At 40.0% G+C, this 12918-nt stretch overlaps 1 protein-coding gene across 4 annotated transcripts in view; it reads left to right on the plus strand.

Annotated features, from left to right (window-relative positions):
* NLGN4X (neuroligin 4 X-linked) overlaps window positions 1-12918 on the plus strand; it is a 620760-nt gene that overhangs the window by 104184 nt on the left and 503658 nt on the right. The gene's annotated exons all lie outside the window — the stretch shown is intronic.

Genomic DNA, 12918 nt, shown 5'->3' on the forward strand with positions numbered 1-12918 from the left:
CTGTGTTTTAGAGTTACTGTTATCCACTTGATCTCATATGGATAATTTTTCTAAAGAGCGTCATTCTTTATTAAATGAGCTAAACAGTTGTTTGGATTAAAGATGACTTCATGGGATAGTTTCGGTTCAAGGCTTCAAAGTTTTTCCAGGCAATGGATCTGGAGTTTCCTCCCGTCTCCAAGTCTCTAGTAAGTCTGGTTCAAAGGAAATTCATCTCATGGAAAGGAAAAAATAAGCAAATGATTTAGCAAAGATGTACAAATTTAATGAATTCAGGAAAATGCTTCCCTTATGGAGAAAACAAAGAAGTCAAGGAGAGCAGTGAACACAAAGCCTTTTGTGTGTTCTTCTTTATCATCATCACCCCCTCCCCCTCCTCCTCCTTCATCTTCCTACTCTTTCGTCTTCCTTCTCCTCCTCCTCCTTCTTCTTCTTCATCTTCTCCCTCTAACTTCTCCTCCTTGTCTTCTACCTGTTTGCAGATGGAGTTCTCTTTCTGTTAATTAGATCCTACCAGTGTAGGGTGGGTCCTAAACCTAATCACTTTTGCGTTATAGAAAGAGATTAGACACACAGAGAAGCACATACTGGAGAGGACAGAAGCCGTGTGAGGACCGTCTACAAGCCAAGGAACTAAGGAATGCCTGGGGGTTACTGACAAGGAAGGAATCCACAAGGCTAAGACCCTGATTGGGACTTTCAGCCTCCAGAACCATGTGAAAATAACGTTCTGTTCTTTAAAGCCACCCCCTTGTGGCATTTCCATCATAGCACAATTAGAAAACAAAGACCTTGGAGAATATTCACATTATCAGTGATGGGTTTCACAGCAAGTTGCTCTATAAAGAAAAACATATGAATCTTAAATCCTTGAAAAGTGATAATATTCACTCTATTTTCCAAAACTTTTCAAGAAAATGAGAGCGGGTTTTGTTTCCTCTTACATCAGTTCTTTTGGTATACAAGGTGTGCGCTCATGCAGTTAAGATTTCTCAGCTCCCCCCCATGTGCCTTCAAGGAAAGATCTGAGAAAACGTTTGGAGACAATGAATTTTTATAACCTGCCTTGGTATTCCCATTGAATTTGACTTCATACCTTCGTTTAACCAAATTAGTACATAACGATTTAAATAAGTACGATTATATGTTTTTAGTCAAAGAGCTAGTTTTCTTTCTAAGTTGAATTCAGTTAACCTGAGAGCTTGTAGAGTGTTTCTTTTCAATACATACAATTATCTTAATTTCACCTTTTCTCTTACAAGCACGTTTTGTGAATACAAAACAAGTCCCATGCAGTTTTCAGGAAAATCAAATTACTTTGCTGGCTGTTGAAATTGTAAACCATAGATATTTGGAAGGAAGCATTTATTTATCAAAGTAAATGCTGATATTTAGATCAATAACCAGGTTTTCTATGTGCCCTAAGAAGTTGTATGATATTTCGTGAAAGACGAACAAATAGTATAGGAAGTACTTGGCTGGGAAACCTTATGGGGCAGTTCTACTCTATCTTATAGGGTCACTATGAGTCTCATTCATCATCAAAGGAATGATTCCAGATCTATCCTAAAGTACAATGCTGTCAGTGATAGGATGATATCCATATACATACAAGGAAGACCAGTTAATAAGATTATTATTTAAATTTATGCACAAACTATTAAAGCCAAAGATGAAGAAATTGAAGATTTTTTTTACTAAACTTCTGCAGTCTGAAATTGATCAAACATGTGATCAGGATGCATTGATAATTACTGGTGATTAGAACGCAAAAGTTGGAAACGAAGAAAAATAGGTAGTTGGAAAATATGGCCTTGGTGAAAGAAATGATGCTGGAGATCTCATGATAGAATTTTGAAAGACCAATGACTTCTTCATGCAAATACCTTTTTTCAACAACATGAACGGTGACTATACACATGGACCTCACCAGATGAAATACAGAGGAATCAAGCCTACTACATCTGTGGAAATAGATGATGGAGAAGCTCAATATCATCAGTTAGAACAAGGCTAGGGGCCAACCATAGAACGGACCAGAAATTGTTCATATGCAAGTTCAAGTTGAAGCTAAAGAAAATTAAAACAAGTCCAAGAGAGCCAAAGTGCAACCTTGAGTATATCCCACCTGAATTTAGAGACTACTTCAAGAGTAGATTTGATGCATTGGACACTAATGATCAAAGACAAGACGAGTTGTGGGATGACATAAGGAACAAAACTAAGAATTTAGATATAGAATAATCACAGATAACAAAGCACTTTCTTTCTTATTTCATCTTCCCAACAACCTTGGTCATTTTTCTTCTCATTTTATAGAAGAGAAAAGAAAGAGTTTAAAAGATTACACACTGTCTCCATGAACCACTGCATCCTCCACCTCGAGACCAGAAGAACTAGATGGTGCCCGGTTACCACTACTGAATGTTCTGATCAAGAGCACAATAGATGAATCCTGATAAAAAGGGGGAAAAATGTGGAATATACTTCCACTTCTTAAAGAAATCAAACTTACTGAACCTAATGAGGCTACAGAAATCCCTGAGACCATGGCCCTAAGTAGCTCTTCAAATCTTGAGTTGAAATTATCCCCTGAAGTCACTTTTAAACTAAGTAACAATTTAGTTCAAAGAGAAAAGATTGTCACCCTTGAGAATTACATTAGGGAAAAAAAAAAATATATATATATATATATATTTTAAATATATATAACCAAAGGGTCAACAGCTATTTTTAAAGCAAAGATAAGAAGGTTGGGGGCAGGGAGATGAAGTCAATAGAAGCAAAAGAACTAGAACAGAAATAACGAGAATGTTGACACAATGTGAAGAGCGTAGTCAATGTCACTGATCATTATGTCTAGAAACTCTGGAATAGGAGCAGATTTTGTGGTGCATATTTTCACCAAAAATAAACTTAAATACTTAAAAAAAAAAAAAAAAAAAACCTAAAGAGGTTACATGCCTTGCCCACATTCACATAGCTATAGGTGCCTGAGTTGGGGATCTTTCTTAGCTTGCTGACTCGGAGTGTTTTTCAGCTCTTGGCATGGTTACTGTCTTCTCGCTGTATACAGTTGCCCATACTTTTCCCTACTTCCTGGTGAATGTTTTACCATTACAGGCCACTCGCAGAATCATGTGGCCTTCATGGCTTGGAGAACAGTGTCTTATCCCTTGATCGCAGAAGCCTTGTTGGAAGTTCTCTCTGTGTGCCAGGAACCGCCTCATTTCACCAACATTCTGCCTCACTGACCTTCTAAATTTATATGAAAGCAGCTATTTCCTCTCAGCCCAAATGATGTCTAGACAGCAGTCTAAATTGGACTACTAAAAAAGATATTTTACTCTGTGTCCATAGAAAATCCGCTTATGAGGACAGTCTCAGTAATGCATTCTTTCGTTCATCTAACATTCATCTAACATTCATCAACTAGTTTGCTCAGAAGGCACTGGTGAGTCAATATGAAAACTTTGTTCTTGTCCTCACAGTCCCCTACTCGAATGAGGAAAGCAGCCATTAAAAAAAAAAAAGAAAATCCACATATTGTGATGAGTTCTATTATAGAGACCCTTGCCTATGCCATGTTGTTAGGTCAAGTTGATTTTTGATTCATAACAACCCCGTGTGACAGAGTAGAACTGCCCCCATAGGGCTTTCTTGTCTGTAATCTTTACCGGAGCACATTGTCAAGTCCTTTCTCCCACTCACAGAAAACCACGAACCGTTTGGTTAGCAACCGAGCGCTTAACCATCGTGGCACCAGGGCTTCTTGCCTGAACTGTGGCATCAGGGAAATTCCCTTCAGATGCCGGGTCCCTCTAGGGAAGGGAGTTTGTTTCGTTCGCTGCTGCAGAACTAAGTCTTTCTGTGATAGTTAAGAAGGGTCCCAGAAAAGGGGACTTGACTTTACTAAAAATAGAAAGGCACTCGGGTGAGCATTTGCAAAAGCAAGGGGGAGATTATGGCTTATAGTGTGGGATATGGCTAAACGCTTCATATCAGATTGAGAGAGAGAGAAACAGTATGTTATCAGAAAGTTTACACTGGCGTACCTAAGAAATTCCTGATATAAGTAACTCCTTAGAAAGGTAGATCCTTATAGATAGATCAATAATATTTTTGAGAATATATGAGGGCATGTAGTTTTACTTAACTACACCTAGCCTTGGGTATGCTCAGTTCTATGGTTGATACATGGTAGATTCTCAGAAATTGAGAATGGTGAGACTAAATCCCATTAAACCAAAAACCAAACCCACTGCTATCGAGTCGATTCCAACTCATAGTGACCATATAGCACAGGGTAGAACTGCCCCATAGGGTTTCCAAGGCTGTAAATCTTTACAGAGGTAGACTGCCACATCTCTCTTCTGCTGGTGGGTTTGAACCGGCAATTACTTGGCTAGCAGCTGAGCACTTTAATCACTGTGCTACCAAGGCTCCTCAAATCCCATAAGGAAAAAAAAAGGAGGTGAAGAGAGAGGAGGAGGATGGAGATGAAAATTGTTTGACCTCTCGAGCACAGTTTCAAGCTGAGCAAATGAAATCCACATTGATTTTCAACTAAGAGAGGAAGAACATGCCACCATAGTTGTCCCACTAAAATGTAAAGTCCAGGTGGGAGGGGGCTTGTTTCTGTTTTTGTTGTTTTCACCACTTAATTCTGAGTTTTTACAACATTTGCACTGGCACTGAAAAGTAAGTTCATCCTTATCTCTCCAGTACTTAATGGCTATCCAAAAGAAGGTGCTTAATGAAAGTTCAGTAAAGGGATGGATGGTTTGAAGAATGGATGGATGAATGGATGGATAGGTGGATGGGTAGAAGAATGCATGAATGGGTGGGTGGATGGGTGGATGGATGGGTGGGTGTGTGGATGGATGGATGGATGGATGGATGGATGGATGGATGGATGGATGGATGGATGGATGGATGGATGGATGGATGGATGGATGGATGGATGGATGGATGGATGGATGGATGGATGGATGGATGGATGGATGGATGGATGGATGGATGGATGGATGGATGGATGGTTGGGTGGGTGGGTGGGTGGGTGTGTGGGTGGGTGTATGGATGGTAGATGCTTGGTGAATGGATGTGTGAGTGGATGGGTGGATGGGTGAGTGGATAGATGGATAGGTTTGTGGGTGGGAGGGTGGGTGAGTGGTTGGATGGATGGATACATAAATGAATGAATGGATAAATAAATAAATGAGAATGAAAATAAGCAATGATCTGCATGAGAAAGAGAGACATGAAAATGGAGGGGAGGGTAACTAAAGAGAGAAGAAAGAGGATACATTCTCCTTACTCTTCATGCCATTACGTATACTAGAAAAGTAATTTGGAGAAGAGAGAACTGAGAAGACATTTCTGATGCTATGTTGTTGTTGTTAGTTCCACCCTGTCATGTCTAACTCATAGCAACCCTACGTACAACAGAACGTAACACTGCCCGGTCGCACACCATCCTTACAATAGCTGCTGTGTTTGAGCCCATTATTGCAGCCACTGTGTCAATCCATCTAGTCGAGGGTCTTCCTCTTTTTCGCTGACCCTCTAATTTACCAAACATCGGATGCTGTAGATTCTGATAATGTTAACTATCTCTAGCATACAACATTGAATGATACTTAACACAAACTTACTGCATTCGATTGAAACGGTGAGTGTCTGATGGCAGCAGGTTTGTCCCCCCATCTTAAAACGCTTAAGACACTGTGTATTTTTTCTATTTTCTGCACTGCTTCGAATGATTTATATGTAAGAAGATGGTCTTTCAAGTATTAACAAGAAATATTAGCTCTAAATGTATTTTTCCATGTTATAAATTTAATATATAAATTCAAATGTACTAAACAAAGGATATACATATTCAATAGATTCAAACAAATGGTTAAGTATTAGTGATTTACTGAGAGAGAAGGGAATTTTACACTAAACAACTTCACTAGTATTTCACAATCTTAATCGCTCTCTTGACAATTACCATGCTAAATTCCAGGCATTTTACATGATCAGTGATCATACTGTACAAAATAAGTTTCCTTTCCAGACATTGGAACGCTGTGAGGTATTCCTGCTGTTTGAAATTACAGAGAAATCATGAAATAATAGTGAATGTGAGCTCCTTAATTCAATGCCTCAGTAAATAGCATTAAAAACAAATAAAGTAAAACACTCAGTCCTCAGCTCAACTGCTAATGCGGGAAGCTGTTTAAAAAAAAATTTCGGTCCTCGTGGAAAGGATATTGGTTTAGGACACTTTAGAAGCCAGGTGGTTGAGATGTTCTGCAGGGTTCTTAACACACCACTTGAGTGAGGCCAACAGCACTTACCTAGAGCTGTAGGTTTGCCCAAGGCAAACAGATGCAAGCTCTTATAGCCCAGCCCGGCCTTAAAACAGACACACATGAGACTGCGTGTAGTTCTTACAAAGGCAGAAACAAGCTGACATTCTTCGCCTTGCTTCTCATAGCACCTGTGAATAGAAAAGACGTCATCTTTTCAAAAAGTTCATACCATAATTGGCCTTAGATCATTTTTAGTGCTTCTGTTCTACCTCCTAGTTTGTTGTGTAGCTCCTGGGGTCTTAAAAGTTTGCAATTGACCATCCAAGGAACAATAATTGGTTTTCCTTCACCTGGAGCAACAGAGGAAGAAAGGAGGGAAAAGTTACTGATTAGAGAAGAAAGAGGATAAATTGCCCTTACTCTTGATGCAATTATATAGACAAGAAGAATAAAGCAGATATTCTTCACTAAAAAAACCTTGCTGTTTGGTTAAAGGAAACACCTTAAATTTACAAGTCAGGAATCAGAGGAGGATACAGAAGGTGTGGCTAATTGCTTCCATGAACAAATGCTCACTTTACCATGAGACCAAAAGAAATTGGATGGTGCCCAGCTACCATTACTGTACATCCTGATTATGGATTCTATAGAAGAATCCTGATCAAAAGGAGGAAAACTGTGGAACAGAATTCCAAATCTCATGGAATCCAGACTTTCTGAAACCATTGAGGCTTGATGAGACCCCAAAACTGTTGCCTTGAAATAATTCTTTAAACCTTAAACATTAAACTCAAAATATCCCATCAAGTCTTCTTTAAACCCAAACAATAGTTTAGCTTAACTAATAATGAATGTCTGCCTTGAACATATGGGATCAAATTTACAACAGCAACTCGAAAGGTTAGATAGGAAGAGTAGGAGAGTGAATTTATGTAAATCGGGGGGTGATAATTAGGAACAGGAGGGTGAGAACAGTTGCACATCTCAAAAAATGTCATCAGCATCACCGGATTGTACCTGTAGAAACTGTTGAGTTGATGCATGTTTTGCTCTGTATACTTCCAACCACAAACATTTTTTTAAAACAAAAGGTCATACCCCTTCTCCCTCCCGTCGCCGTCTCGCCACCCACCAGCCCCACACCATGCTAGCCCAACAGTAGCCTGAGAACTAATATGGAGAACTTTGATTTTCACCCATGATTTCTGATTGGCTGGCTGGTATTTCATACAAAGGGCTTTCGTTGAGAGTTAGTCTTGTGGATTAGGAGAACGGGATGTTTCCACTTGGTCGTTTCAAGCTTGGCCAATTTCCAGCATTACTGTGCCAGGTGAACATGACTTTAAGGAAGGAACACACGTGGACTCATTACAAGGAAAGGGAGCTTAAAAGGATTTCCTCTTTCGGACTTTATCCAGCTGGATTTACAATTTATCCAATAGTTGCTTTAATAATAAAATAGTGATGTATAATTCAGAGCACATTTCCGAGGATCTTTATCTCTTTGACAGTTCTGTGGGACTTAGGACCTAAACACCATTTGGGTTATAATCACAACGGCTCACTAAATGGACAAAGAAAAGGCTGGAACCGTCTGTGATCACAGGACCCCAAAATGTTAGCATCACTGTGAATATTTGGATGGTGGATTCCAATTGCAGATGCAATTTAAGGTCAGCTGAAATTTATTTGCTGGGAAATAAATTTTTAAGAATAAGTACACCAACTTAATAGGTTATCCACACTAATATCAAGAGGCTTCACTACTTAAGACAAATACACCTGCTCCTCACTTATGGACTGTCTCGTTGACTGATATTTCACATTTACGGCAATAGTAACACATCTACTATCCTATTATTTTGCCCGTTAATGAAGTTGGCTACCAGTAACAAATGCCAAGGTGCGAGGAAAGAGTAACGTTTGCTGTGATGGTTAAGGCTATGTGTCATCTTGGCTGGGCCATGATTCTCAGTGGTTTGGCGGTTGTGTAATGATGTAGTTATCCTTCATTTTGTGATCTGATGTGGCCATCCTCCATTTTTGCTTAACGACCTGGTCTTTGGCACCTAAACATGTCGATAAGAGAGGACTGGGTGTAAATAAATAAGTAAAACTTGTCCCAGAGTGATTATAAAGAGACAGTAGTAGTACTCAGTCTCTTTAAACTTTTGTGAAATTATTTGAAATCTAGAGCTTTAATTAAGTGACTTTTATTATACCGTGATAATGTCATTTCATTAACTCCTCAAAGAATGGCCATATGAGAACAATGCAGCCCTGAATCCATAACTACCTCCACTTTTTTCATTACTCCTTCTCTACTTTTGGAATCAGGAGCCCTGGTGGCACAGTGGTTAACTGCTCATCTGCTAACCAAAAGGCTGGTGGTTCAAACCCACCAACTGCTCCATGGAAGAAAGGTGTGGCAGTCTGCTTCTGTAAAGATTACAGTCTTTTGGGGACCATGGTCTCGGGAGACATCCAGCCCAACTGGCATAGCATAGTTTACAAGGAAAATGTTCTCCATCCTGCTTCGATGAGTAGACTCTGGGGCTTTAAAAGCTTCTGAGCAGCCATCTAAGATACTCCTCTGGTCTCACTGTGTCTGGAGCAAGGGAGAATGAAGAAAACCAAAGACATGAGGGAAAGATTAGTCCAAAGGACTAATGGACTGCAACTACCACAGCCTTCACCAGACTGAGTCCAGAACCACTAGATGGTGCCTGGCTACTACCACCGACTGCTGTGACAGGGATGACAATAGAGGGTCCCAGATAAAGCAGGAGAAAAACGCAGTACAAAATTATGACTCAAAAAAAAAAAAGGACTAGACTTACTGGTCTGACAGAGACTAGAGAAACACTGAGAGTATGGCCCCCGACACCCTTTTAGCTCAGTAACGAAGTCACTCCTGAGGTTCATACTTGGGTCAGCGATTAGACAGGCCCATAAAACAAAAGGAGACTAAATAGGCTCATAAGCCCAGAGGCAAGGACGAGAAGGCAGGAGGGGACCGGAAAGCTGGTGATAGGGAACCCAAGGTCGAGAAGAGGAGAGTGTTGACATGTTGTAGGGTTGGCAACCAATGTCTCAAAACAATAAGTGTATTCATTGTTTAATGAGAAACTAATTTGCTCTGTAAACCTTCATCTAAAGCACAATAAAAATAAATAAAAAGATTACAGCCTTGCAAACCCAATGGGCAGATCTACTCTATCCTAGAGTCCCTGTGAGTCGTAATTGACTTGATATCGATGGGTTTTGGGGCGGGGAAGATTTTACTCTGGGGTCCGAACAACAATTTTCATGACATCACATGTCTCATTGTTCTTATCGTGATACATTGCCCATCTCGTTGGTGGTAGAAAACTGGGTTTTAACCTTTTAGCTTGTCTTTTGTCTTGGGTGGAGGGGAGTTCTCACTCACTGTGATTTAACTGGGTTGAATCTGTACCAATCCATAGTAAGGAGTTTGTTTGTTTGTGTTTTGGATTAGTGGTGGTTCGGTGGTGGAACTCTCGCCTTGCATGCATGAGAGCAGGGTTCGATTCCCAGCCAACGCGCCTCGTGTGCAGCCACCACCTGTCTGTCAGTGGATGCTTGGGGGGTGCTGTGATGCTGAACGGGTTTCAGCAGAGCTTCCTAAGACTAAGAAGGACTAGGAAGAAAGGGCTGGCGATCTACTTCTAAAATTGGATCACAACAGTCCAATCCCGTTGTCCATGGGGTCACTATGAGTTAGGGAGCAACACAATGGCAGCTAAAAACAACATGCTCTAACAATTGTTTATTTCTAGAAAGAACAGATGTGACTCTCCTGGTTCCTTTTTCTTCAACACACACTAAATGTCCCAAATTATGATCTCGAATCTAGTAATCCCAGGCGATTCCTGTTACTGGAATCGATCAGTCTGTAAATTTTAGAGAAAAATGTATTACCGTATGTTCCAAAATAACCTGTGTATTACAATGCTCTTTTATTAATTTTTTCACCAATAAAGATTTATCAGCCCCCTACCATGTTCCACTGAGAAAATGTCTACAAGTGATGGAATATAAAAAATGCACACAGAAAAATTTGAAAAGTGATTAATCGCATTCTAAAGTGTCGTGTGTGAGACCCAGCCTTGGAGCTGACCACCATGTCTTCCGGGCCCCACGGGAACGCCCAGCTCAAACTGGAGGCCTGGTGGAAAGGATCAAGGTCTCTCAGGTGGCTGCGGAGCTTCGACAGCACTGACTGCAAGCAGAATGCCTGCAAGAAAGTCCTGCTGGTCTGTGTTCCAGCCGGAAGCAACCCTTCTGGGAGCCCAGATCCAGTGCTTTACTCTGAAGACTGTAGGGAGGAAGTTGGCTTCAAGTACAAAGTGACAAATGACTGTCTCCAAGTCTCAAGAAAACATTTTTCTCTAGCGAAACAACTTTTAGATATTTGACACCTTTCCTGTGGCCTGCTCCTGTAGCCAAAATTCTATAGAAATGGACGTGTTTCTGCTCAAATAAGGAAACTGGGTGAAGGAGAAGAACCTTTGAATATTGATGGCCTGGCTCTTTGGGTGAAGTGCTTTGTACTGAAGACAAACAAAAATCTTACCAGCACACATACCAAAATACACCTTTTTCATAAGTGAATTACTGTTGTTTCTATACCTGGAATACCATGCATGTTTGATTTACTGGATATTTGCATTTTGAGAAGGAAAACATTTTTGCCTAATAAAAAAATTGAATATAATTTGTTCCCAAGATTTTTATATCGTAATAAAATCTGTTCTTTTCTCATGATTTACAATTACTAAGTGAAGATAAGCAAGTATCAAATTTGGGGGAAGAATAGGCTTTACTAATTAATGGATGCCTTGATTTTTCTAAATAGGAAGATAGTTTTATTTTAATTTTTATTGTGCTTTAAGTAAAAGTTTACAAATCAAGTCAGGGTCTCATACAGAAATTTATAAACACCTTGCTATATACTCCTAATCGCTCTCCCCCTAACGAGACAGCATACTCATTCCCTCCACTCTCTATTTTCGTGTCCATTCAGCCAGCTTCTGACCCTCTCAACCCTCTCATCTCCCCTTCAGACAGGAGATGCCAACATAGTCTCATGTGTCTACTTGATCTGAAAAGCTCATTCTTCACCAGTATCATTTTCTATCCCATGGTCCAGTCCAATCCCTATCTGAAGGGTTAGCTTTAGGAATGTTTCCTGTCTTGGGCTAACAGAAGGTCTGCTGACCATGACCTCTGGGGTCATTCTAGTCTCAGTCAGACCATTAAGTCTGGTCTTTTTATAAGAATTTGGGGTCTGCATCCCACTGCTGTCCTGCTCCCTCAGGGGTTCTTTGTTGTGTTCCCTGTCAGGGCAGTCATCGGTTCTACCTGGGCACCATGTAGTTCTTCTGGTCTCAGGCTGATGTAGTCTCTGGTTTATGTGGCCCTTTCTGTCTCTTGGGCTCATAATCACCTTGTATCCTTGGTGTTCTTCATTCTCTTTTGATCCAGGTGGGTTGAGACCAATTGATGCATCTTAGATGGCTGCTTGCTAGCGTTTAAGACCCCAGGCACCACTCTTCAAAGTGGGATGCAGAATGTTTTCTTAATAGATTTTATTATGCCAATTGACTTAGATGTCCCCTGAAACCATGGTCCCAAACCTCCGTCCCTGCTATGCTGGCCTTCGAAGCGTTCAGTTTATTCAGGAAACTTCTTTGCTTTTGGTTTAGTCCAGTTGTGCTGATCGCCCCTGTATTGTGTGTTGTCTTTCTGTTCACCTAAAATAGTTCTTCTCTACTATCTAATTACTGAGAACCCCTCTCCCTCCTTCCCTCCCTCCCCCTGTCATAACCATCAAAGAATATGCTCTTCTCTGATAGTTTTATTTTTAACACTAAACATAGGAGCTGTTTCTTAGCAAACTTGTCTGGAAAGGTTTATGTTGTTTTGTGTATTAAGTTGCCCCATCTCGTGTATGAAGCAGATTTGGCTTTTGTCTTCTTCCATTCCTGTACTTTTTGGTTGCCCTTATACTTAAGAAAAATAACAACAAAAAAAATTATTTCCTATCTTTAAAAAAATGTTTAAAATGTAACCTACAGGACATCGGAAATTATTAAAAGGAAAGTCATGTGAAAATATTGCAACCTAAGAGAATTTTTAACGTCACGAGTGTTTTATTTTGATGACATGCCCTTGATTTGATTAGGGACACTTTTAAAAGGGTACTTGGTGTTTGTGATCACCTTTAAAGAGCTTGGAAATAAAATTTCTGCTTAATTCATCATTTTCTATGACAGGAAAAAAGGTATTATATAAATTTATTTACACCCTTTAGTTCCTTCTAAATGCTTATATTCCAAACACTTTAAATGTGATATTACTAAATATAGCATTTACTATAATACAATTTTTTTTTTTAATAGTTGTTTTTGAGTAGGCTCTGACTCATCGCAGCCCTGTGTGTGTCAGAGTAGAACTGTGCTCCACAGGGTTTTCACCAGCTGACTTTTCAGAAGTAAATCGCCAGACCTTCCTTCTGAGGTGCCTCTGGGTGGTCTTGAACCTGTACCTTTATGTTACCAGCTGAACAAGTTCAAAGTTTGTACCACCTAGGGAC

The sequence above is a fragment of the Elephas maximus genome, chromosome X (assembly GCF_024166365.1).
Source record: "Elephas maximus indicus isolate mEleMax1 chromosome X, mEleMax1 primary haplotype, whole genome shotgun sequence".
NCBI classification, from domain to species: domain Eukaryota; kingdom Metazoa; phylum Chordata; class Mammalia; order Proboscidea; family Elephantidae; genus Elephas; species Elephas maximus.